Below are 27,968 nucleotides of genomic sequence, written 5' to 3' on the forward strand. Positions count from 1 at the left end.
GTATCTCGAAAGGACGATGTGAGCATAAGTAATAAATGACTAGATGCTTCTTCTGAGTCACTATATCAAATACATATGCTCCTTAATATTTTAAGAAAAACTGTTCCTGTGCTCAATGATTTTCTACTACATAAACTGGATGATCTAAGTGTTAAGAATGTTTGTTTTTCTTGGAACTATGTAGAAATTACTATTATTTGAAAATAAAATAGCCTGGTACTAACAGTTTCACTCTCCTTAAATTGCTCCCTCATGTGAGGCGGAAGAAAAAAAACATCCGTTTGCGACGGCTGTCGGGCACTAGAGGGCGCCCCGCAGACGTCAGTGGATGTAGGAGCTTCTAAGAAGGTGCAGTTCTGACTCCCGGACCTCTGCCGCCTTCCCTGCTTCCCCTAATGTGTAAATCTGGGCTCCTGAGACCATGAACGAAGGAGGGCGTCCCTCACCTGACCATTTTGGTCAGGAGACAACAAGAGCCAGACAGGACTTTTCCCAAAGACAGGATTTTTTTCCAAAGAGGAGACAATAAAAGCCAGACAGAAGAGAAAGGGGAAGTAAAGAAGGAAAAAGGGGACAGGGGATGAAAATGCAAGGAAAATAAGAGCTGCCTATGATGAGCAGTGGGAGGGTTCCAGAAAGTCCGGGCCGGGAGGAGCCTCAGAGACCATTTTTGCAGGATGGTAGGGTAGAGGGCCTCCTAGGGTGCTGTGTCCTCCGCCAGTGTCTGTGTTATCCCACTGCGTCATCTTCATCAATCGCACAGGGTCTGTCCTCGCCCTCATTCACAGCAGGTCACATTCTGCAGAGGCCCGAGACCACAGACAGTGCCCGGCCTCACAAGGACCATTTCCTCCTAGACACACCTGCAATAAAGTTTGATTTATAAATTAGGCAAAGTAAGAGAATGAGAACATAACTAATAAGAAAATAGAAAATGTATAACACTATATCATAATAAAACTTATGAACTATTTATGGAAGTTTTTATCTAAGATTTCACACCATTGGGGCTGGGGATTTAGCTCAGTGGCGAAGCACCTGCCTGGCAAGTGCAAGGTCGTGAGTTCGATTCCGGGTACCAGAAAAAAAAAAAAAGATTTCATACCATGATTGACTGCCAGTAATTGAAACCATGGAAAGCAAACTATGGAAAGAGGTTACTGCTGTATGAACCTATCAGAGGCCCGCTAGATGACACTTGATCCCCAACATCCTTTCACAAGAGTCTTCCCCGTCCTTATAGTCACTACTCCGAGTCCCAGTACAGTGAGGTAATGACACAGACTACTACCATGTCACATGGCACATTTCAAGTAAGGTACTAGATACAGTAAGTATGAATTGAAGATGTAATTATAATAACTGGTCTTATGACTTCAACTTTTAAAGGGCCCTGGGGATTATATTACTTTTCCCAGCATTCTTTAAACAATTAAAAAGTATTCCTACTGTTTTGAATTTTAAATGAAGACTGGAAATTTTAGTATTACACAGAATTGGATTTCAATCCTGGCTTTCCTTGCTTGCTGGTCCATGATTTGGGGCAATATTTCTAAGCTCTATTGCCTTCTCATCTTTGAAATAAAAACAAAAATAGTATGTCAGAGGTCTCTTATGAGGGTTGCAAAAAAATAAGATATTGTTGGTAAATCTCACTGTATCCTGTCAAAAAGCAATTTGTAAAGTTACTTTGAAAAGGGTGAATATGCTTCATAAAGTGCTGATATTAATGATAGAAACATGGAGACATGGGTGTGGACAGATAGTGCACAAAAGGAGATAAATATATGTGAATAACATGTATCCACTGGTAATCAAAGAATGCAAAGTAAAGCAACATGGCAAACATCTCTCTCCTCTTCCATAGTTTCCCATTTCAGTCCATCCCAGTTTCCCATCCCAGCCTCCATCCTCCCTCAGTCATCTAAGGTACTTAGACATTGAATCAACTGCATCCTCAAATATAGAACAATTTCAGGATCAAAGTATCAGTAAGTAATTATAAACTGTTAAATAAAGTAAGGATTCACAGGTCTATACCGACAAAACCCAGTTAATGTATGAATAAGTAAGAGCGAAGGGAAGGCTTTTTTTTCTTTACACAAGAAAGTCACCTAATAATAAATGCTGAAGAATGACAGAATTAGAAAATCACCATTTGTTAGTCACCTAATTATAATTTATTTTAGGAATGAACCATTGTCATTAATAAAAGGTGTCTGACGAGAAATGGGATGTTACATAGTATCAATACATGTGTCCGCAATAACTTTACTGTTTTATGGGAGAACCCTGGCAGGTATAACCTTAGTAGTCAAACATAACATTGCCAGTGACAGGGTTCATCCATGGCATGAGCTCCTGCTCTGCTTTTCAGAGATTTCAGCATCCTCCCATAGCATCAAAGCCCATCATCCAAGCCATTGACCTTGAGAGGTCATGGGATGAATCAGGTTGAGGGCCAGTCTACAAAGTAACTGACCTACACCCTTTACAACACTCTAGGCCGTAAAGTACAAAGAGGAAGAAACTCCTCCTGATTAAAGAAACTGAAGAGAAAAATATCATGAAATGTAAGTATGATCTTGTATTTTTGTTTGCAATATCGGTAGGGGGCATTATTGGAAAGAAAAGTAGAAAAATATAAGTAAGTCATATAGATTATATAACATCACAGTAATGTTGATTTCTGAATTTAACAGTGATACTGGCTTTTAAAAAAAGAATCCTTTCCTTTTAAAGAAACACAAAGCAATACATCTGCAAATTACTTTAAAATTGAATAAAGAGAAAATGAAAGAAGAGAGAGAAGAAAGAGAAAGGAGAGAAACAAAAGGAGAAAGGGAAAGAGAGAGGACAGAGAAAATACTGACATTTAGAATCTTGGTAGAGGTTATCCAGAAATTCAAATTGTATTATTCCTGCAACTTTTCTATCATCCTGAAATTCTGTAAAAATAATAATCCCTCATTGAAACTTATTCCATCTTTTCCATTACTTCCCAAGTGCAGCCGATCACTGGGTCCCTGTGGTTCCTTCTCCTCAGCATCTTGACAACCCAGTCACTTCTCTTCATCTCCACAGCTACATCCTAAAGCAAACTACCCCAGAACCACAGCTAACAAAAACATAGCAACAAAAAACATAGCAAAGGTCTTAATGAAATGATCTTAGATACTTTACCTTCCTAGTATTCCTTTAAATCAACACTGTATTGAATACTTTATCAATAAACAAGGGAGTACCATACTATTAAGTGAAATAAATCAGACACACATGTGTAAATACCACATTGTTTCTCTGGTGTGAGAAACCTAAAATATACAGAAGGAAAACTCCATAAACACATGGAAATTAAACAATACCCTCCTAAACAACCAATGGGTCACAGATGAAATAAAGGAAGAAATTAAACAATATCTGCAACTAAATGAGAATGCAGCTACAACATAACAGAACCCAGGGATGCTATGAAAGCAGCCTAAAGAGGGAAATGGATAGCAGTGAAGTCTCACATCAGGGAATCAGAGCTAGCACAAATAAACAATCTAATGCTGCACCTCACGCTTCTAGAAAAAGAAGAGCAAGACAAACCCAAAGCCCATAGAAGGGAGGAAATTATAAAGATCAGAGCAGAAATTAGCACAATGAAAACCAAGAAAACAATACAAAGAATAAATGAATCAAAGAGTTGGTTCTTTGAAAAAATAAATGAAATTGATAAGCCCTTAGCAACCTTACCAAAAAAAAAGAAAGACAATATTAAATTCATGCATTAAGGAACAATAAGGGAGAAGTCACTACAGAGCCTGTGGAAATTCAGAAAATCATCAATAAATACTTTGAAAATCTTTATTCTCATAGGATGGAAAACACAGAAGATATGGACAAATTCTTAGATACATATGAATTACCAAAGCTGAATCAAGATATAAAATTCTAAATAACCCAATATCAGTTAGTGACATTGAAAGTGTAAAAACTTACCAGCACAGTAAAGCCCAGGCCCTGATGGTTTCACTGCTGAATTCTATAAGAAATTTAGAGAAGATCTAATGCCAGTACTCTTCAAATTCTTTAATGAAATTGAAAGGGAGGCAATAATCCCTAACTCTTTCCTGGAGGCAAGTATTGCCCTGATACCAAAATCAGAGAAAGATACAATCAAAAATGAGAACTACAAGCCAATCTCCCTAATTAACACAGGTGCAAAAATACACAATAAGATACTAGCAAACAGAATTCAAAAAATCATCAAGAAGATTATACACTATGACCAAGTATGATTAGTCCCAGGGATGCAGGGATGTTCAACATATGCAAATCAATTAATGTAATACATCATATTAACAGAGCCAGAGACAAAAATCACATGATCATCTCAAAAGATGCAGAAAAAGCATTTGATAAAGTCCAGCACTCATTCATGGTAAAAACACTACAGAAAATTGGAATAGATGGCCTTTAATTTAGTCTGATAAAAGCTATCTATGGCAAACCAACAGCCAACATCATAATAAGGGGACAAAAACTGAAAGCTTTCACTCTAAAATCAGAAACAAGAAAAGATGTCCACTATCACACTTGTTTTCAACAGTTCTGGAAACACTAGCCAGAGCAATTAGACAAGAGAGTGAAATAAAAGGAATAAGGATAGGAAAGGAAGAAGTGCAATTATCGTTATTCACAGATGGCATGATACTCTAAAGACACCAAAACTCCACCAAGAGACACCTACCTAGAGTGAATAACCAAATTCAGTAGTGTAGCTGAATACAAAGTCAACACTCAAAAATCAATAGCACTCTTGTACCCAAACAACAAATTTATTGACAGAGAAATTAGGGAAATCACACCCTTCACAATAGCATTCAAAAAATTGAAATACTTAGGAATCAATCTAACAACAGAAGTAAAAGATTTATATATTGAAAATTATAGTACTCTGAAAAAGGAGATTGAAGAGGATTTCAGAAAATGATATCCCTTGCTCAAGGGTAGGAAAAACTGACATGGTGAAAATGGCCCTACTTTCAAAAATTTTATACAGATTCATTGTAATCCTTATTAAAATACCATTAGCATACCTCACAGAACTAGAGAAAACATAAAATTCATCTGGAACTAGAAGAGACCTAGAATAGCCAAGGTAATCCTGGGCAACAAAGACAAGACAGGAGGCATCACAATACCTGACTTGAAATTATACTACAAAGCTACTGTCATAAAATCAGCATGGTACTGGAAAAAATACAGACCCAAGGACCAGTGGAACAGATTGGAAGATGCAGACATACCAAACACACTCTGCCACCTTATCTTTGATAAAAAGGCCAAATATGTTCACTGGAAAAAAAGATAGCCTTTTTAATAAATGTTGCTGGAAAAACTGACTTTCCACATGCCAAAGACTAAAATTAGAACCATCTTTATCACCATGCACTAAAGTAAGGTAAAAAATGGATCAAAGATCTAGATATTAAAGCAGAAACACTAAATCTACTGGAAGAGAAAGTAGTTCAAAATCTTGAAGATACAGGCATAAGCATAGTGTTCATGAACAAAACCAAAGCTGCACAGAAATACTTCAAAGAATCAATAACTGGGATCTTGTCCTATTAAAAAGCTTTTGTACTTCAAAAGAAATCACCAATAGAGTGAAAAGACAACCCACAGAGTGAGAAAACATTTTAGCTAACTGTCCCTCAGACAAAGGACTTATATCTAGAACATATAAAGTATTGAAAAAAATCAGACCCCTCAAATTCAAAGACCCAATCCAAAAATGGGCTTCTGAGGTAAATATGCACTTCTCAGATGAAAAAATACAAACTGCAAATAAATACATGAAAAAATGTTTCATATCATTGATCATTCAGGAAATGCAAATTAAAATAACATTGTGATTCCATCTCATCCCAGTAAAAATGGCTACCATCAAAAAATCAACCAACAGCAAATGCTGGAGGGGCTGTGGGGAAAAATGAACCCATATTCACTGTTGATGGCAATGTAGACTGGTGCAACCACTTCGGAAATCAGTCTGGAGATTCCACAAAAAAATTAGGATTAGAGGTCCCATTTAACCCAGCTATTCCTTTCCAGGTATTTTCCCAGAAGAATTAAAAACATCATTCCACAGTGATATATGTGCATCCATGTTTACAGCAGCATAATTTGTCATAGCAAAATTTTGGAAACAACCCAAATGCCCATCAACTGAGGAATGGATAAAAAGATGTGGTATTTTTATACAATGGAGTATTACTCAGCTACAAAGAAAGATAAATTTGAGGCTTTTATAGGTATATGGATTCAACTAGAGACCATATTCATAGGTGAAATAAATCAGACTCACATGTGTAAACATCATATTGTCTCCCTAGTATAAGAACCTGAAAGCGTAAATAAAATCTGAAAGGTACAATAGATATTGTGAAAGATAAAAAAATGCTTAATAGGAAAGAACAACTGGGATGAGGGAAAAGAGGAAAGAAAGAAAAAAGGAGAGGAAAAAATATATGTATATATACAAGATAGCTAAGATAACTGTACTACTAATTTCTATTAGTTTGTTGAAAAGAACAGCTAATATTTAACTGTTTGATCAATCTTGCAGGTCTATATCTGGTAATCTGAGCAACTGCTTTGATGATAACAATAAGTAATGCAACAATCATTGTTGATTTCCTATCATCTTGTTTTGAAATTCTGTATCATTTTTATAGTTTTTGTGTTGTTTTATTTTTGTCTTCATTTTTGTTATTTTCTTTTTGTTCTTTTCTCATTACAAAAATAAATAAGGAACAAAATGTATGATAGATAATTGTGAAATAGGGTGCAAATGTTCCAGTGGGAGAAAGGAAGGAAGGTGAAAGAGAAATAGATGAGAAAAGAAGGAAAAAATGGAAAGAAAGTTTTTGTAAATAAGGAGGGAAGAGGTGTTGAAGGGAGGGTAGGGGAATGGGAAAAAAGAATTGAGATAGATCATATACAGGTACAAATTCTCTATGATGAATGTGATTATTATATATACCTAAAATGCACCAATAAACTTCATTTTTTTAAAAAAGTAAATTTATATTATAAAATATATTATATATAGTAATATTATATAATATGCTAATATATTACTATTCTATTATAAAATACTATGAGATGAAACAAAATATTGAATATTCACACGTGATATGTCCATCTCTACAAGGACAGCTCAAGAGAGGCTACAAACTGTTGGAAGTAGTTTTACACAACAAGATCAGTATACAAATTAACTCCTGTGGAATAGCCTACTTGGATATGTATTTTTTTAAAGACAACATAGTAAGAACAGAATTACAAGTTCCTAGGAGAAAATCTATCCAAATATGTGAAATATCTACAAATTAAAATAATAAAGACATAAAATATAAAGGAAGACTGAATAAATAGAAAAGATATAGAATATTGATGGATGGTGTAACAGATATACAAATTACAAGAAATCTTTTCACCACCTTTTTTGTGAGGAAAATTCAAAATTTGTGGAGAGAGGAAAGTGAATATGTTTTGCTAGATTTTCTTGCAAATAGGCATAATTTTTACAAAATTCTGACTAATGGGACATAAACAGAACAATAAAATAATTTTTTATTTTGTTATTTTGTTTCTTCATTTGTTTTACTCCATGGATGAAGCCTCCCTCCACCCATCTTCCTTTTTCTTGATAGAAATCAGATGTGATGTCCAGGGTCACAGCAGCCATCCTATGACAAGGAGGCAAAAACCTACACATAAGAATGCAAATCAACATGTATGGAAAGGACCAATACCTGGAAGAGAAAAGTGCATTCACTGCAGTAGTTCTGGATTGTTCCTCTCTGGCTGTCTGCCATGTGACTAATGTAAACCCTCATTGTTTGCCCTAAGTCAGGTTTCTCTTACTTGGATCTCGAATACTGTTAAATGCTGTATGTGAGAACACTCAATATTTAAAGACAGAAATTTCTTTTTCCCAAATAAATTTATAATCAAGTAGGTAGATGTGATCTTGATCTGGCTGAAGAAAAAGAAACTGCTGTTCTCTGTGAAATTGTGTGAAATGACAAACAGGAAGCTACCACATCCGGTTCTGGATTGTCTTAGGCTTTTGAGGGGGCCAACCCAGACACGTCGAGGTTGTATGGTTTGTTCACTGTGCACACCTCAGTCTCTACAAGCTCCCAGACCCCAGAGCCCCCTTCTCCCACCCCCCAGCTCTGTGCTATGTTCTGACATTGAGCAGGATGTGGCGTTTCACCAGAACAGATTCTATTTCAGGGCCAAAAATCCACTCTCAGGGTGCTTAGGGTGAAGAGGAGGGAAAATGAGGGTAGAAGGAAAAAAACTGGCTTCTCTGGCCCACCTCAAAGTGAGAAAGGAGGCTGACCTTTCGAAGAAATAACCTCCAGATTCTGGTCGCTCTTGAGGGGCTTCTGGTAAGTGACTTAGCAGGAGCCCTGTTTCCCACCCACCCCTGTGATCAACAGCTGCAGCCGCAGGAGTTACCTTTGCCTCGTGGCCTCTCTCCCTTACTAGAGCAAAAGTTTCAGGTTCCAGGTGCCACAGTCCTCCTACCCCATAATTCCTGAAAGTCCACAAAAAGAGACTCCTGACAAGTGCTCACAGCAAGTCCTTTCCCAGTCCCTGGAACGTAGTGTTCTTTCGTCATCGCCGCCCCCTCCGGCCTGTGCCGCCTGACACAGCCCGCGGCAGCATCAAAGCGTCTCCGCAATGTCTGTGGTGACAGAACTGAGCCACCACTTCTCTAATGTCCTGAGCATGGACACAAGCCACTGAGACCCCAAAGGATGCTGTGTTTGCTTTGAAGTTCTTAATGCCCCAGAACCTTACTGTGTCACAAGCCTTCACACCTCCTGTCCTCTCTGTGTTCTTAGGAGTAAACTTCCACAGCCCAGCAGCAAGGCAGTTCTATTCATGCTTTGGTGTCTCCTCAAAATTCTTAGTGAAAAGAATATGTTCTTTTGTTGCCCGTGGCCACTCGCTTCCAGGGGCTCTTCTGGGGCAGACAGCTGTGTTATCTCCTTGTCCCTTCTCTCCCTTCTTTGGTCCAAGGCTTTTGCTCCACTTGAACCTTCAACAAAACACACGGCTTTGTCCTCTCTCCTGGTTTCTAGGGAAGTGAACTACCTTGCCGGCTGGGCCAGGCATAGAAGTTCTTTCAGCCAGTAGCTTCAGTAATATGGAACTGGGACCTAGCTCCCTCACACAGTCCAGCTTCCTTCTCCATCTCTCCTGTGAAACCCTAATTTCTCTCAGTTGTCTCTTTCAGGACCCACTGCAGTTACTTGAGAATCTTTTGCTCACCTCTGGACTCTCACTTCTCCATTCAGCCTTTAGGGGACCATTACTGATAAAGCACTGTCACTGTCACATGCTGCATGGCTGTTCAAAATCAAGAAATGTTCAGTCAGAGAGGAGGGCAACATTTAAGTACATAGCAAGCATATCAAGAAAATAATGAGACACTCCCTATTCCAGAGCAATAAAGCTGCCTACCTTAGAGATCAAACAGTCCTCTTAATTGGCAAGATTTACTGCCTTTGTTTTTCAGGGTCCTGGTCATTTTTTCAGGCTTTTGCTTCTGTTGTGCCCCCTCTTCCTGCACTCCCCAATTCTGTGGACACCCAATAAATACAGTGATCTGGAAGAGGCTTTGCCTTTACTTCCAAAAAGTCTTCACCCTAAGAAAGTTCTGACCTTCCTGGACTTCCCCAAAAACCATATAAAAAAAGAAATAATGAAAATGCAAGTAATCTAAATATCCCCAAATAAGCAATTTGTTGAATAAACACTGGTATACTCACCCAGCGAAAACTCAGGCAATGGGTATAATTATTGTGTTGAAAAGTGATTCTCAAAGAGGCCAAGTACAATGTATGTACGACCTGCATCAGTTCATTAGGGGCTTCTATGCCAAGAAATGCAGATTTCTTGGCATAGATCACAGTTACTGAGTCAAAAGCTCAAAGAGTAGGGTGGAATCTATATTTTTAACAGTTTCCTCCAGTGATGTTTAACGCACATTAAAGTTCAAAAACTTACAACTATGTTTAGTTCATTACAAGGGGAAATGATTCTGATATATTTTAGATGACAATAGTAAGTTAGAATTTGCAATATAATTCAATTTTTAAAATAGTGTGGCCAAATGATAAATGAAATAAAGACTTGAAAAACTACATACTAAAATATTAACATTGATTAATGGTGAGTTTACAGGTTTTTTTACTGTTAAACCTTAAAGTTTTTTTTAACTAGTACATGTTTGTAGTAAATAATGTTTGCAGGGGCTGGGGATTTAGCTCAGCGGCAAAGCGCCTGCCTGGCAAGCGCAAGGTCGTAAGTTCGGTTCCCGGTACCGGAGAAAAACCAAAAAAAAAAAAAAAAAAAAAAAAAAAAAAATAATGTTTGCATTCCTTGGCAGGAGTTGGTACATAAAACATTTCAATTCCTTTTTTCATCCCTTTTTCCCTCCTTCCATGTTCCTCTGTCTCTTGATCTCTTTCCCCTTTTACCACCCTGCTTCCTGTCATCAGTGTTTCATTTTGCTCTTGCTTATACTTTGGGTTTCTTATACAACAGAAAATGTGTGATATTTAAGCTTGTGTGTTTGATTTATTTCACAGAAGATTTTTATCTTACTCTTTTCACTTTTGTGTGTGTAACTACTAAATTTCTGTAATACATATATATTTCATATGTGCTTAGAAAAGCAATAAAAGTTGTTTGTTTTTACAGAGGTATACACAAGATAAATGACCAGGGTTTTTTATTTACTTATATTCTGAATTTTTGAAAAAAGCTTTGACAATGTTGGACCATATAACAAGTAAAATGTTGGACCATATAACAAGTAAAATGTTTAAAGGAAGAACTAGAAATGGGGAGGAAATTCAGGTACAAATATAAAATGAAGCCAGGATTAAGATTAGCATCCAAGAATATGTTGCCCTAAACTTTAGTATTTGTTTCTGAAGTGGATTGTCAACTTGGCACTTCCTAATGTTAAATTATAATTAAGTAGATGTGCCAGACAGAGACAGAGAGGAGTCAAGTATTATTTCAAATTTTTAACTTTGATAACTGTGTAAAATGTGATTTCTTACAAGGACAGAAGCTTCATCAGAGCCTCGGCTAATTTTCTTCATAACTCTGCACTCCAAGAGCAGCTGTGGAATAAGGAGCTTTTTTCTTACTGCTGCAGATCCCTCAGCTAAATGACTGTCCAGGTACAAGGCTTACAGTGTGAAAGTCAAGTCCCTGTTTAAATACAAAGTTGGAGACTTCGTGAAAAAGGACCACCATAGTTAAATAAATAATTCTTCAAAGAAGATACATAAATGGCTAACACATACCTGAAAAAAACACATACCTTTTATCACTGAGCAAACACAAATCAAAACCACAATGAAATGACACTCCACACCCACTAGGATGGCTAAAATTAAAAACAAATCGAGAGAAATATCAAGTTTTGGCAAGAGTGCTAAGAAATTACGCTGCTCTGGCAATGTAAAACTTACAATGTCTATGTAAAAAATGATGCAGCTGCTACAAAAGATAGTCTGATGGTTGTTCAAAGTTAGAATTATCATATGACCCAGCAGTTTCACTGTCAGGTATATTCAAAAGAACTGGGTAATTCCAAAAGGATTAAAAACAAGCATTGAAACAAATAGATGTACACAAAACATTCATTGCAACACCACACATAATCACTAAAATCGATAAAAGGATAAACAAAATGTGATATATCCACATAAAGGAATATTATTCATCCACAAAAAGAAATAAAGTACTAACTCATGTTACAACATGGGTAAACCTTTAAAACATGCTGGATTAAGCTAGATGCAAAAGCTCATACACTGCATTATTCAGTTTATACTAAACATCCAGAAAATGTGAATACATTGAAACAGAAAGATAAACTTATGCTTTCCAGGAACTGAGGAATGGGAAATGGCTGTTTGATAGATAAGAATTTTCCTTTTCATGTAATGAAAATGTCTAGCAACTGGATAGAGGTGATGATTTCAAAATTTGAGAATGCACTACGTCACTGAATTGTGAACTTCAAAATGGACAATGATTAAATTTATGACAGGTGTGTTTTACTTCAATTTTTTCAGGGTTACTTAACTGCAGTTTTTGAAAGTTACACCTGAAACTACAGAGGTTTTCCAAAACATTCAGTTTAGAGAGGGAGTAAAATAATTAGTCTAGTTCTGTACCCCTGAGTTTGATGTTACCACAAGGCATGCCTGTGAAGGTGCCAGAAGCCAAGTAAGATTGCCAGAATGGAGCGGCGAAGGCTGAGCTGCAGCTGTAGTTCTCTCAAGCTGGAGATGGGAGTTTAATGTGTATGCATTAAGGGTACGTTCTCTTCACAGCCGCTTAGCATAAATGTTGTGAAATAGAGGCCCCAGTGGAGAAATCCCATCACTGGCCTTGGTAAAGTCTTCTTAACAGTGTGGGTTTTACATTCATTTATCACCTTTAATGAAAGTGGAGTGTGGTGTGGAAGTTCTTCACCTAAGGTTTGCACCCAGACACCTCCTCATCAGCTTTTATCTTTCTGTGCCTGACAAAGTGTGAAGAATGTCTCACCTTTCTCAGCAGTGATCCAAGATGTTTGTGGTGTGTTTAGGGGAAAGACTACTTGTAGCTGATATTTCACAAGAAGAGATGTCATGTTTGGCTGCAGGAAAGGCAGGTCATAATACTTTTCCAGATTTTCTCTAACAATTAACTTGAAACAAATTTCAGGGCCCAACTCATATTTAAACTGCTGTTTAAAAATATGATAAACCTTGATGACTGTTCAAAATAGATGAGGGATGTGTGGATATTTATTGTACTACTCTCTCCATGTTTTATATATTGAAATATTTATAATAATTTTAGTGGAATCTAAACATTACGGTAAGCTAGATTTCATACAGGTTTACTAAGCATCACCTTTGTTCTAGGCCAATGGTGGCAAACTTATGGCGTGCTTGTTGTTCTGCTTTTAAGACAAAAGATGTTAGTGTATGAGTTATTCATTCTAAACTAAAACCTCAGCATTCAGGTTTATTTGAAGTGTTGGCACTTTGCAATAAATAAGTGGGTTTTGGGCTGCAGTTTAGGCACTCAGTCTCTAAAAGGTTCACCATCACCATCTAGGCACTCAACTGAGGTCTTCACACATGATTAGTGTCTGCAGGATAGATTTCTTTGGTGATAGTTTCCTTTTCTAAATAATAGCCTATACCTTAGGTTGCAGTAAATAATGTTGTGGAATAGGAAGATAATTAATAATTAAACCTTGGGCTAATAAGAAATCAAAATAAAATTTTATGTATAATAGATTTGAAATACTCATGTAAGCCAAATAGGATCCCTCTTCAAAAATTAAGGACAATATGAGAGTTGTCGTAAACATTTCCGAATGGCTAGTGTATAGAGGAAACGTTATAGGTCTAGCATCTGTGAAACAGATCAGTTTTACTTACTTGGCTCACCATGAAAGTACAAAGTTCACCCGTGTCTGCCCAGGTAGAACTGCATCAGTATTAGGCTATAAAGTTAGTACTGCTAAATTGTCTAGGAAATGTAACTACCATGCGCTAAGCTCTGGGTGTGGTATTTCACATATCTTATCTCATTTGATCATTTTTAACAGTGCTCTATGCCAACATTTTAAACATACATATAAACAGCTCAAGGAATTTAAATAATTTGCCTTAATCACAAAGTTAATAGTTGAGCTAATATTTAAACTTAGATCAGTTTGGTGCCCAAACATATCTCTTGTCAACAGAAAACGTTTCAGGGAGCAAAGCACTCTGGGATTTATATCTTCTAACTTTGTTCATGGTTTGTTTTAGTGTGCAAGTTTTTCACACAGGCAATAAATATATTAATATTCTCCTTCATACACTATGTTTTTTCTGTCTGGTAAAGGAAATTTCTTCATTCTAAGGTCACAAATATATTCTATATTTTCTTTTAAACATAAAAATTTGTTTCTTATATTCAGATCTCTATCTTTAATTTCTATTTGCTGGTGGTATGAATTAGGGATGTAATTTAATTTTTCCCACATGAGAAAATACTCATGCAGTGTCATCAGTCAGAATCCACCATTTCTCCACTAGCTTTTAATACTTTGTCATATATTGAGTCTGTAGATGAGGGGCTTCATTATTGAACTTCCTATCTACTCTACCAATTTTTAAATTCCTGTATAAGTACTAAATTTTCTTTATAACTATATCCTGCAACCAGCATTGACATTGATATGTTCCATCTGTTCTCCAGTTTTTTGGTGGCTATTCTGGGTCTTTTTAGTTTTTTATTATAAATAGAAAATTCTATATTCTAAAACAACAAAATTTCCTTGAAAAACATCCATTGGGCTTTTGATTTGAACATTTGTTAGTTAATTTTGAAAGAATTGTCATATCTAGAAATCTTGAGTTTTCTCATTCAAAGTATATCTCACCATTTATTTTTTATTTTTAAAAATAGATTCTTCCATAACAGCTTCACATGCTTATTTACTTCCTTACCTACTTATTTACTTATAGATAACTTACAGATTTTTTTCCTATGGTAATTATGATATTTTAAAATTTACATTTCATGATTGTTTAAGTTCTAAAACCCAACTGACTTTTCTGTATTTATTTTGTATCCAGCAACCTTGCTAAACTTTCTTACTGGTTTCTAGATCTTATTAGATTGCCAACTATCTTTTCATTACATTGCATTTATATCAGCATGGCTACACTCAAAATTATTGGCATACATGTATAAAGTTTAAATCTCAACAATTTAAAATATAGTACATCTTAGATTCTATAATCTTACAAAATTTTGACTCTAGCATCCCACACACTTGAACTGGCATGGAATTTCAGGGATATAGCTCAGCAGGCAGAGCACCTGCCTGGTAAGTACAAAGTCCTAAGTTTGATTCCTGGTACAAAAAAAATATACATATAGTCCTCCCTTGCTATATCATGGTTCACTTATTGTGGCTTCACTGTGTAGCAGGTTTTTTTAAAAAAATATATCTAATTCTGTATCGCAGAGTTTTCACTATATCTCAGGATTTTGCAGTATATAGGCGTTTGTATAATATTTATGATTTAATTATTTTGCCTAAAAAATTTTAAAAATGTTAATTCAAACATATTAGAATATTAAATTGAAATAAAATACTGTACAGTATGTACTTCATCAGCAGATGAATACCGTACTGTACACAGTGGAAATGCAGTACGCTACTACCACCAGTCTGAGCTTAGCAGAGCCACCTGGCCATGCAAGCAGACTTGCATGGGGCAGGCACTGCTTATAGGCGAAGTGGGTGTGCGGTACCACCCCGGCCCCCGATGGCGCTAGGAGCCAGGCTGGGTGCTGGGCTCCGCTGGGCTGTGGCTGTGGTTTGGCTGGGTTCCATAGGCCCTGCTCCCCGGCCCACTCACGCCCTCCACCCACCCCTGCCCTGGCTTCCCCTCCTGCTGTCTGAGCTGAGACGTGGATTCACCGGGGCCTCCCCAGAAGGAAGCTGAGGCTTTGGAAAGAAGGGTCTTCCCGGGAAGGCATGCAGGAGTGTAGGAAGGGTTTATAGGAGTGTGGGAAAGGTCTATAAAGCCTTAAAATATATATAAATAATAAAATAAATATAGCAACACTATTTTCACCTATCCTGGGGGGTCTCTGGAATGTAACTCCCGTGATAGGTGAGGGATCACTGTAAACTTAGCTGTTCTTGAGACCAGCTTCACTCTAGAGTCAAATCATAGTTCCAAGGTCTTAACACTGAGATTTCAGGGTGGTAAGGCCAATATAATATGAGAGTGATATTGCATTGTATCACAATTGTGTACCGTGATCAAAGCAAGGGGATTTTATAAGAGTGAGTGTCAGTAGGCATAATTCTAGGGTTCTCCCTACCACCACTGCCATAAACTACAAGGGTGACAATGATAAAGGTTTAATACGAAAAATAAGAGAAAATTGAGGAAAGGGATGTCCAGGGTTCACAAAAGACTTGAGTTTGAGATATCCTCCTCCTAGGATATTAGACCTCTGGGTCAATTTCAAAAGCAATCTCAGAAACTCAGAAAACATGAATACCAACCCAATCAGAAGGCAAGGAAGACTTGGTTGAACAAAGGGCAGGCTTCTGAGCAGGTGTGAGCAAGCCAAAAAGGTCAGGAGACACTGCTCACCCAGCTCTGACCTGGTTGGTCATGGGAGGCCAGGATTTAGGAATCATGAGACATTAGGGAAGGGTGAGGACATTCAATGGACACTGAAAGAAGGAGAGCTTTTCTTCTTCATGGGCTCCTCTGAAAAAGAAACTATTTCAGCCTATGTTCATAGGAAGCGAAGACAAAGCATTCAATAATGAGGGCAGAAAATAAGCTCGTGACTGGAGACTGCATCCAGTGAGGATAAAGCTTAAACCACATCCTCTAGCTGGAGGGACCAAGGAAAGATTCACTCTCCCTCACTAGAGAGCTGAACCAAGAGACACCAGAACATAGATACTGAGTAGGTGGTCAATAACACTGATCAAGACATCAACTGATTTGTAAATGTACCATGACAAAGTTGAGAACAGATTTCAGCCAAGTGCCTTGTCCTAAATCAGCAAGTACATTGTGATCATTTCCTAATAGAAGTAAATGATCTTGAGAAAGGGATATCTTTTCTAATACAGAGTCTGCCAAAAAAAGGTATGCACACTTCAGAAAAAGAATAATAGTATAATATTTCTGTTAACAGATGGTGTTACCCTAGTACAGGTAACCCTAGAGCACAGAGGATCCTAAAGGATGTTATGTACTGTATCACAGAAAACCAACTACGATGCCAGCCCTCGTAGAAGAAACTGAAAATGCATTTACAGCAATCTCAATGACCAAGGTTACCCAGGCAAAAGTTCACTGTACTAATGAATGCCTGGACGCTACTGACCACCACTTTGAGCATCTCTTTTAATTGTAGAGGCCAAAGGTAACTTTTATTAATCTCATAATATCTCAATAGATTTAGTATTCAAATTTTATTAATACTAAAAATTTTCCATAAGTGTGTACACTTTTTTTTGGTGGACTCTATATATAGGAAGACCAGATGGTATACCATGTTAACATTGACTATTTTGACTTTTATTCTTCTAAGCATAAAGGCTTTTCTAGATTTTTATCGATTTGGGAAACTAATAAGAAATATCCAAAAAATGGAATAAAGCCTATTTGGGTATTTTTCTCATTAGTTAATATTTCCATGCTGGGATTCTGATCCCTCTGCAGCCAGGTCTGCCCATCCCTCAGGCTGGAGATTAAGTTACTTTGGTTTCCTCATCTGGCAGTGTTCACTGTCTGTGCCCTGGCTGATCTTGTGCAGAAGTATCTTCCTATCCTCTTTGCAGGACTAGGATATGACCTTTAACACCACATCTGAGCCCCATTCCTGTTTGAGTAAGGCTTGTGGTAAAGTGGCGCTGAACCTTTCTCTTTTCTGAAGTCTCCATGGAGCCACAACCTTGGAGGCTCAGACTCAGAAAGACACTGAGCTCCTACAGTCTGGGGAATGAGCTCAGGGATCAGAATCCTACAGTTAAATAATGTACCTCCTGCCTTAAGACATTTATGTCTAAAGATGTGCTATCTACTATCAAATTATGAAAATGTTTCATAATTATAGATAGTTTAGCTATAGATAAGATGTACAAATGATGTTAGAATAGCATAAGAGTACAGGGAAAGCTGTCCCTAAAACTTCATAGAGAGTGAAGGGCCTCCTAGAGTGGTAGTATTTGGATAGAGGTTTCACAAAGGAAGACAGAAAGGCCCAGAAAACACCAAAAATACTCATGTCATTGCTGCTTGGAAGGAAACTAGGCTTTTTTAGTGACCTGCAGCAGCTTTACATTGTCCTACCAAGGATCACTATGGGACCAGGCTTAGCACACTGAAGCCCGTCTAACCCCCACTCACACTTCAGGCATTTTAAGAAGCTTAGTTTTTAACTGATAGGAAATTTGAAGATATTAAGTAGTTTTTTTTTTCAAAGGAGAGTCACATAATTAGATTTTTAAAATGAAAATCTCAATCTGTTAAGTGTGATGAATAGCTAGAGGGCTGTGAGTCCGTGCAAGTAGAATCCAGTCACTACTTGCTGAATGCCCATACCAATGCTGCAGCTGTAGAGATAGCACAGAGGGGGCATCTGTGACTCTTAGAAGAAAGAATCAGTGAGTCTTAGCAATAGGTTTTATTTGGGTAGCTAGGAAGAAAGGCCTAAGAGACAGGTTACATGGTTACATTACCCACTAAGCAAAGGAGAAAGGAGTGTGATGGGATTCATGGACAAAGAAAAGGTTCTGTTTCTCATTAGTGAATTCCAAATGCCTTTGATCTATCCTGCCTTAAATGCTTATTAACCAGTGTGATATACGGGCCCAGGCAGAGATGTCAGGTGGGAAACCATCTGAAGCCCTAGATTTCTAAGGAAAGTGATGAGGCCCTTCCAGGCAAAGTGTTTGATCTGATGCCATGAAGAAGGTCTGAGGATCAAGGGTAAATTGAACCATGACATTCAGCCTCTACAGGGAATGCCACAAACTCTCCAAAGTGACATCGAGTCCTGACATCACTTAGGAAACTAAACAGATTTCTGGAAGGAAGGACAGCTAACAAGACCAGCCAGGGGTCTGATCTTTCTGGGAAGGCTGTTCTGGGTGGGGTAGTGCTATAGGGCAGGTGTTATCAGTCAGAAGTAAAGAAGAGTGTGAACTATGCTGTCTCGGCCTCTCTGTGCTCCCATAGGTTCTGACATCTCCTTCCTCCTTGCTTCATTTTCCTTCTCCTGTTGGCCTTATTATCAGAAGCCAATCATAAAAGAAAATCAAAAGCTTTGCTTCCCAGCTAGTGCAGGGGCTCAGGTTTACAAACCACAGAGGAACACTGGATTCCAAGTTACACTATGAGCAGTCTGGGCTGTTGCAATGATAAGGGAAGCAGAAACGATCTGCTTGTTCTTCATTCTGTTTGCTCTTCAACTTTCAAAAAATGGCTTATCCTATTTCAGCTCTTAGAAACCTTAGTTTTCACTCAATATTTCTAGCCTGTTGCATTTTTAAAAGAAATGCGTTCCCAAATTAACGTTTCAGAAGCATGAAAAACTAAAAATTTTCTTTCCATCTCTAACTTGTAGTCATCCTCTTTGCTTTCCTGGAAGAAACAACTTAATAATCATTTTTGTTTGAGATTTATTCTTCTTGATACACACAGTCCACTTACTTTTACTGACACATAATATTCTCATTCATGAAAATAACTATCCATTAGTAAGACATTCAGTTTATTTCCTACCTTTGCTAATAAAGTGTTACAAAGAGCATTCCTTAATATGTTTGTATGCTTATACACACAAGAATGTCTTTAGGATACATCTGTAAAGTGGCATCTCTGAGTTAGAGAGGATATGTTCCTCACTTTTCTTAGATATTGTTCTATTGCTTTACAAATTCATTTTAATGCTCCATCAACACCTACAAATATATAACTTAAGAATTTTTGTCATTCTAATAGGCATATAGTGGTAAATCAAACTTGTTTTTCTTACCAGTTCTCTATTGGTGAAGTTCATGACCTTTTCAAATATTTATTAGCCATTTTATCTCATTCTAGGATTCCAGGAATTGCACATTTGCTTTTGAGTTGTTCTCCTTAGTGATTTTAAGAAGTTATTTACGTGTTCTAAATGCCAGTTTTCACCAGGTGATCATTATAAAAATTGTCTCCCAATCCAAGCTTACTTTTATATTTTATGATGCCCTAGGATGATAAATCTTGAAAGATTTCAATTTATCAATTTCTACCTATTGCCATTGAATTCACGTATTTGATGGAAAAAAAATAGAAGAAATTAAATTTTATCTTACTTTCTGGCTATTCATTTCTTATAATGCTCAGACAATCCTGGACATGTGGATAGTGAGCCTTAAGGTGTTTACTTGGTCTTCTACTATATATTTGCAAGACCAACAAATACTAATTCCTCAGGAAGTTCTTTTCTGATTAAAAATGGTCAGATTAAACCATCAAAATCTCTTATACCATTTGCAACAATATTTGAATGTGGTTCTTTAAATTATATCATATTGCTGTAGATTAGAAACTAAAACTATGGTCTCCTCACTTAATTCCCAGTGCTTTGCATAGCACCACTCACAGACAAAGAAATTAATGCATTCCTTAAAAAGGAAAGAATTGCCCAGAGTTGGACATTCCACCTCTTTGTGTATGATACAAAATTCCTTCCCTAAGGACTGATTCTCCAATGTTGCTATAATTGGCTTCCCACTATCATCTCATACCGTGGAAAGTTTTTAAATGTTCAAGTTTTAAAGTGTTCAGTCTCTATCTGTGATCTTTATCTGAGGTTCCAGTTGTGGCTACAATAAGTGTAAAAAGACAGTGGCTCTTTCCACAGCATGAATCCTAGTGGGGTGATCTATGGTTAGAGCACTTAACTGTGAATTTGTAGTTATTGACTAATTACAATGAACCCTGAGCCTCCACTCATCCCCTACTATTTTGCATTTTTTCTATGACACATTTTCAAGGAATTATTTTATTTTTCATTCAACTTAGGACACCCCCAAAGCTATACATGTCTACTACTATAACTGATTCATGCTATGTTGAAATATATGCCCTCAGTTGAGAAACCATAGCCCAGAGGGTTTTCACACATACATTGCACCCACCAAGCTCCCATTTTCTGTCTGATGCAGACTTCCCTGAGAGTGTAATTTATACCCTCTGCTCTTCGATCTAGCCAAAATTCATCTGGAACCAAGATGTCAGAGGATGGATGACACTGATAGAAATATCAGGCAGGTAATAGTTATTTTATAGAATGAAGAAAATACAGAATGGAAATCACATGTAAGAGAGTTGTGGAATTCTTAAATAAAAACTCATTCTTCATATAAAAAGGCAACACTAGGTGCACATAGTTGCTCTCCACTTTCACAATGCCATGTTCCTAGGGAAGAAACTCAATGGTGGAAAGTAAAGATAAGGGGGGAGAGGACCGAACACCAGAGTTAAAAGTAACCAAAGGTATTTTTAAAGACAAACAGGATGAAATCAAATGCCTAAAATCAAATAATTGATGAGACAGAATAAATGAGAAATGAAGTTTTTGTTTCATAGACTAAGATAAACACCCCTTTCTCAGTTATTCATTACTCAAATGTCTTCTGAGTATCTACTAAGTAACTTATGAACTACTGGTTTGTTTTCCACTGCCCCCCCCAACATCCTCATATCTTCTATTTTGCAAAACTTCCTGCCCTCCTCATCACTCCTGGACAACACAAATTGCATAGGTGCATCATATTCAGGCTGGTTTTAAACACACAGTAGCACACAGTCAGTCTTGACTGCTGTTGTCTTCACTGGCTGGATAAGCATAGAACTGTAAAACAGGGAATGAAGCCTATCAATGGGTAAAGGAAAAGACAAGCTCCTTGAGACCAATAGTTTCTTCTGCTGACTCTGTAGGACTGAGGTCCAGCTCTTCCTTATTGAGGCATTCACCAATATAGACAATTATCCCATTGATGTACTATGCCTATAGAAGTCACAGGCTGTGCTTTCTTCCCTCCATGAGACTGAGAATCTCAAGATATTCTTTATAAAGCTGAAATGCTTGCTGCCCTCTACCAACAGAAATGTGCAGGTGGAACTCCCGGTCAGTCTCTCACTCCAGCCTCCCCATCACAAATCTGTATTGAGTAGGGGATTAAAGATCTTAATGGAAAGATATCCAGGGGGATTATCTTATTTGTAGCTTATGAAAGAAGTTTTCTCTCAGCTTTAACTTTTAGCCTGAGACAACAGAAGGAGTGCCCAAAACAATACTTTTCCTTTTGTCCTATGGGAATTCTAGAGAAGGCAGAGCCTGAAACAAAGATTAAAGAAGTAATTATTTATTTCTGAGATGCAAACCTAGGGCAGTGATGCTGAGATAAAAGGAACCAAGTCAAAAAAGTGTAATTTGTTGTAGTGTTATCTGGCCACTACTTCAAAGAACTTGCTAAGACAAAAGCAAGTTTCCAGGCAAGCTTGGTCACTCAATATATGGAACTTCACAATAATTGAAAGGAAGAAAACAGTATTCATTGTCTTTAACAAAAAGTGAATTTATTGCTTTCTAGGAAAGGGAGACAAGTGATTATTTTTAAAAGAGAAAGAAAGAAGGAAAGAAAGAAAGAAAGAAAGAAAGAAAGAAAGAAAGAAAGAAAGAAAGAAAATAAGGAATGTCAATCAAGCAGAAGTAATCAAATATAGGATTTGAGAGATATAAAATCCAAACATTAGTGGGTTTCAGAAGTGAGGATATTTGGGGGTTGACTGGGTTTCAATGACAGAAGCGTGGACACTGCGATGAGGTTAGAGCTGGGTGATTGAGCCACAACTCCATGAGTTGCCACTCAGGAAACCAGGTTCTATGCCTTATAGTGCACTGTTCCATTCAAGTCCAAAAGTGGAAAAGCAACACAGTAGGGATGGGGTAGGGACTGAGAGAAGAAGGAAAAAAAAGAGGGAGAGAGACAAATGATAAGAGAATGTGATAAGAGAATGAGAGAATAACAGAATGACAGGATAAAACAGAATGAGAAAAAGAAAGAACAAGAAGTGGGGAGAGAGAGGGAGTTAAAGAGGCAGAGAAAGAGAGAGAGAAAGATTGTTTAGTCATGGAAAAGGTGTTTATCATGAAATAGACAGGGACAAAGATCCTGCCCTCCACAGCGAGAGCTAAAACACAAACCTTTCCTAAAGAGAGGAACAACAAGGTGCTACCCACAGGGAACAGTATCTCAGAATACCAGGAGTCTCAGTTCTTTCTGGTTTAATTCAAAACTCAATAGAGCTCTTGAGTCCAAATTGCCTCTAGAAACTTCTAATTCTGATTGTCCGAAGTCAGAAGCATGGAGAAGCCAAAGGTCTTTCACTGTTCAGCTCAGAGAGAAACCATCACATTTCTCCTTCTCCCCAGGAACTGACCACACTTGGACTCATGCATGATAGTAGTTTGCAGATGTGCCCTGTTAAGGAGGGGTGAGCATGGCCTCTGCACCCTGTGATCTCCCCTGAACAAGAGACCCCCAGGCCCCAATTGGAAGGACAAAATAGAGCACAGCAACAGATTCAGGAAGATGAGATTCAGGTTAAGAAAAAGAGCCCCTGAGGCTGAACACTCCCTGCATCTGTTCCCCAGAGCTGCTCTTTTCTGTGATCCACTCCCAGCACCCTCCCTTTTTAATGCCTGACTTCCCTGAAAGGATCCTGCCCAAGAGAGAGCTGGTGGGAGAATCCCAGCAAAAGAGCAGCCTGGAGAAAAGTGCTGTCTGGCATTCTTGTGGGAAAAACAGGAACCTGAGTCCTGTGATGAAATGAGGAGTGATTATAAGGTTTCTTTAGATTTTATAGATATTGTTTATTAAGGTAAGGAAATTTCTCTCCATTTTCTGCTGAAAGGTAATTTTTGTTATCATGAGTATATGTTAAATTTTATCAAATATTTTTGTATACACTGAGGTGATTTTATAATTTATTTCTTAAATCTGTGTATATAGCAGACTACATTAATTGAACATTTTAATGTCAGTTGACATCCGCATTCTTGGCGTAACTTGAACTTGCCCATGATGTACTAGTCTTTATACCTCATCAGACTAATTTTAAGAGTATATATTGTGTGTAGGATTTTTGTGTCTGTGAATCATAAATGTTGACCTGTAAACTTGCTTTCTTATTCTGTTTTGTTCTGTCCAGGTTATGCCAGGTGGGCAAAATTATATAACTAAGGTTATTTTTCTTTCTCTTTTCTGGAAGAGTTTGTAGAAAAAAAGTTTTCTGTTTGTGAATTTCAGTAGAAATCAACAGTAAAATTCAGTAGAATTTTCTACTGTTTTTTGAATTTTGAAAAACAGTAGAAATCAACAGGTCTAAATTCTCTATGTGGAAAAATTTTTTACTGTTGCAGTTTCTTTGATTTTCTGGTATACTCAAGTTTGCAATTTCTTCTTGACTTGGTGTTGGTTTCATTTCTTTATAGAATTTCAAATCTATTAGTATAAAGTTTTAAATAATATTTTGATTTATCTTCCATGGGTCTACAATATTTGTAAATGTATTCCTTTTTAAATTTCTGACATTAAATATTTGTGACTTCTCCTCTTTTTTTTCCTGATTAGCTTCTCTAGAGATTAGTAAACTTAGGTAGCCTTTTCAAATAATTTATTTTTGCTTTATTAAATTTCTACTGTATACCTTATTGTTATTTCATTAATTTCTACTGTCTCTTATTTCTTCCTCTTACTTCATATCCTTATTAATTTCCAACTTGTTAAAATATCTAATCAGCACAATAATTTCAGTTTTTGTGTTATATAAAATTTAAGATCAAAATTTCCTGTACCTGTTTTAGGTATATTCCACAGTGCTTAATAAGTAGTTATTATTATGTACAAACATTATATATGTTTTACAAACTTTATTCAAAAACTAATAACACATTATTTAAAGGCATATTTCTTCTTTTCTTTGTTGAGATTTTTCTAGTTATTTTAATGATTTATGGCTTACTTATGCAGTAGGCAGAAAACATGTCAAAGATTTGCATTTTTTGGAATTTCTCAAAATTTACTTTATGGGTCTTTCCAGGGCTGGGGGCTGGTGGCAGGAGGAGTGCCAGGAATTCAAGGCCATCCTGGATACACTGTGAATTCAGGGCCAGCTGGCATTGTACAGCAAGACTCTGCCTCAACAACAACAAAAAAAAAAATTAAAGTTTTTCTATTTTTAAAAAAAATTCAGAGAGGCACCAAGATGGCAGAGCAGTAAGCAGCAGAGAAAGAGCCTCTCTGAGTGTTGCTGCCCAGACACTGGAATATAGCAATGTGAGGAAGACAAGAGGGAAGGAAGTGGGTCCCTTGGACCCAGAAAGGACCCAGAAAAGAACTAAAGCCCACAGAGAGGGTGAAGGGAAAAACTTCAACAAAGAGGAAGGAGTAGCTGATAGCATCTTCTCCCTGAGATGGGACTCTCTGTGTGAGAAAAGTAATTCAAACTTCCAGACACATGGTGACTGCTGGTGACCCTAGAGGCCTCCACAGAGAAACACAGCAGTGGAGGGGAACAGTAGACATTAAGGACTATACTAGCTGGTGCTACTCTTCCTAGTATTCCAAGACTGAGATTGACTAAGGGTCATAGATTATACTGTGGCACAGAGCCAAAGAAAAAGGGGCCAGGCAAAATAGCAGCAACTTCTCATCCTCAACAAATCGAAGATGTAGGATTTTGTAACAGACTCAAAATTCTAAAACCTGGAAGATGCCACAAAGAAGTAGTTATTTCCTAAAGGTTCTAAATACTAGCAATAAAGCAACCCACAATAGGCAATTTACAAATATCACCCCAGGAATTACACTAAAAAATAAAAAAAAAAAATGAGATGACACTTAAACAAGATGCAACTCCAGACATCCAGTTCACAAAAGGCAAGCCCAGGGGGCAATGAGGAGGGACCCACCTCACCTCTCTAAAGTAGGAACAACAAAGCAATTGAATGAGGTGCTAGAAAAAATAAAATCAGAAATAAATTCTCAGAAAACTGCACAAATGGTGTGCACGGTGAAAACCATGCTTAGTGACTCTAGAGCAGATAAAAAATGGAGGAGCTAAAGAAAATTATGGAAGCCATGAATGTCAAGCATAGGAAAGAAAAGAAGTCCATAAGGCAAATTCAAGCAGATATCCAGGAGAACAAAAATTCCATTGAAAGTATCCACAGCAGATCAAGCCAACGTGAGGCCAGGATTGCAGATATAGAAACAAGCTTACAGTTAATGATCATGAAAAGAAAGATTTCTTAAAAATAGCAAGAGACCACAAAAAATCAATCCAGCAGCTGCTAGATAAGGCACAAAAGAATAAATAAGATTGACTGGAGTCAATGAAAAAGTTGGAGATAGCACAAATGGTATTAAAAAAAGCTGTTCATAAATGTCATGAAGAAAACTTCCTATAAGAATTTGGCATAAGTAAGTGAAGCATATAGAACTCCAATTAGCCATGATCAAAAAAATCTACAGCCAGGCATATCACAATTAAGATTCCAGAAATTCAACACAAGAATAGGATATTAAAAGCTGTTAGAGAAGGATCAAAAAATCAACCAATAATACTGGAGGGACTGCGAGGGGAAAAAAGAACCATTCTCCACTGTTGTTGGGAGTGTAGACTGTTACAACCACTGTGAAAAATCAGTGTGGAGATTCCTTAAAAAAAAAAAAAAAAAAAAAAAAAAAAACTAGAAAAGAGAACTTTTTTTCCTAAAAAAAAACTAGAGGTCCTATTCCACCCAGCTATTCCTCTTTCACATATCTCCCAAAAGAATTGAAAAAATCATACCACAGTGATACATGTGCATCCAGTTTATAGCAGCACAATTCGTAATAACTAAATTTTGAAAACAACCCAATGCCCGTCAAATGAGGAATGGATAAAAACATGTGGTTTTTTTATACAATGGAGTACTACTCATCCACAAAGAAGGAGAGATTTGAGACTTTATAGGTAAATGGATGCATCTTGAGATCATACTAAGTGAAATAAAACAGACCCACATGTGTAAAACATCATATTGTCTCATAGTGTGAGAAACTGAATAAGTAAATAATATCCAAAATGTAAAATAGATATTGTGAATTTAGAAGAAACTCTTCAAAATGAAAGAGAAACTATAATAAAAGAAAAGAGAAAGAAAGGAAAGGAAAAGGAAAATAATATACATATATATAAGATATGCATATGAGATTATGATAGTTATACCAGTAGTTTCTCTTAGTTTGCTGGAAAGAAAGGTTCATGTTAATACTGTTTGGACAATATTTCACGCCTATATTTTACACTCTGAGTAACTACTTTGAAGATAGCAATACACAATGTACTAATTATTATTACTTTCCTATTATCTTGTTTTGAAATTTTGTTTTTTTCTCTTTAAAGTAAAAAAAAGGAAAGAAATAGACATCTCTCCAAACAAGATATGCCAATGAATAGCAAACATACAAAAATATGCTCAATATTAGTAGTCATTAAGGAAATTAAAATCAAAGCCACGATGTCATGCTACTTCAATCTCCCATAATAAATATAATAACAAAAAAAGTGTTGGCAAGTATGTGAAAAAAATAGGAGCCCTCATATATTGCTAATGCGCTGTAAAGTGGTACAACCACAGTGACAATTGGTTTGGCAATTCCTCAAAAAGTTAAACACTGAATTACCCTGTAGGCTGAAATTCCACTCCTTGATATATACCCAAGAGAAATTAAAAACATTTTGTTCACATGGAAATTTTTGCATAAATGTTTATTACATTAGTCAAAATAACCAAAAGGTAGAAATAATCCAAATGTTCATTCACAGGTGAATGTAAAGACTATGCTTGAAATACAAAATAGTTATACAAAGAAATAGATACCAATATACAGTATAGTTTAGATGGGGATCAAAAATATCATTCTAGGTGAAAAGAGCTAGACAAAACAGGCCTCAGATGATTCTATTTTTATACACAATTCAGAATATGCAAATTCAAAGAGGCAAAAGATTAGCAGTGCAGATTGGAGGACCATGATGTAAAGGGAAAATGGGGAGTGATTATCTAATATTTATACAATGTTCTAAGGCACTCGAAAAATTTTGAAATTCCAGGTGCACATTCTGACTGTGCTAAATGCTACTGAACTATATGCTTTAAAATAGCTACACATATATTATGTTAACTTCACTGCAGGTGTTAAAAATGAACTATTATTCTGTTTTTAAGAT

The 27,968-nt window shown here is 36.8% G+C and overlaps 1 long non-coding RNA gene across 1 annotated transcript; it reads right to left on the reverse strand.

The window, feature by feature from the left end:
- Positions 1-487: 487 nt before the first annotated feature.
- LOC102023440 lies at positions 488-9,423 on the reverse strand. Its single transcript, XR_259804.1, has 2 exons — positions 9,346-9,423; positions 488-863 (listed from the first exon to the last, which is right to left on the reverse strand). It is a non-coding gene; the product is annotated as an uncharacterized LOC102023440 (long non-coding RNA).
- Between the last annotated feature and the right edge of the window lie 18,545 nt (positions 9,424-27,968).

This window comes from Chinchilla lanigera, unplaced genomic scaffold, assembly GCF_000276665.1.
Source record: "Chinchilla lanigera isolate Chin_1 unplaced genomic scaffold, ChiLan1.0 scaffold00008, whole genome shotgun sequence".
In the NCBI taxonomy this organism is placed as follows: domain Eukaryota; kingdom Metazoa; phylum Chordata; class Mammalia; order Rodentia; family Chinchillidae; genus Chinchilla; species Chinchilla lanigera.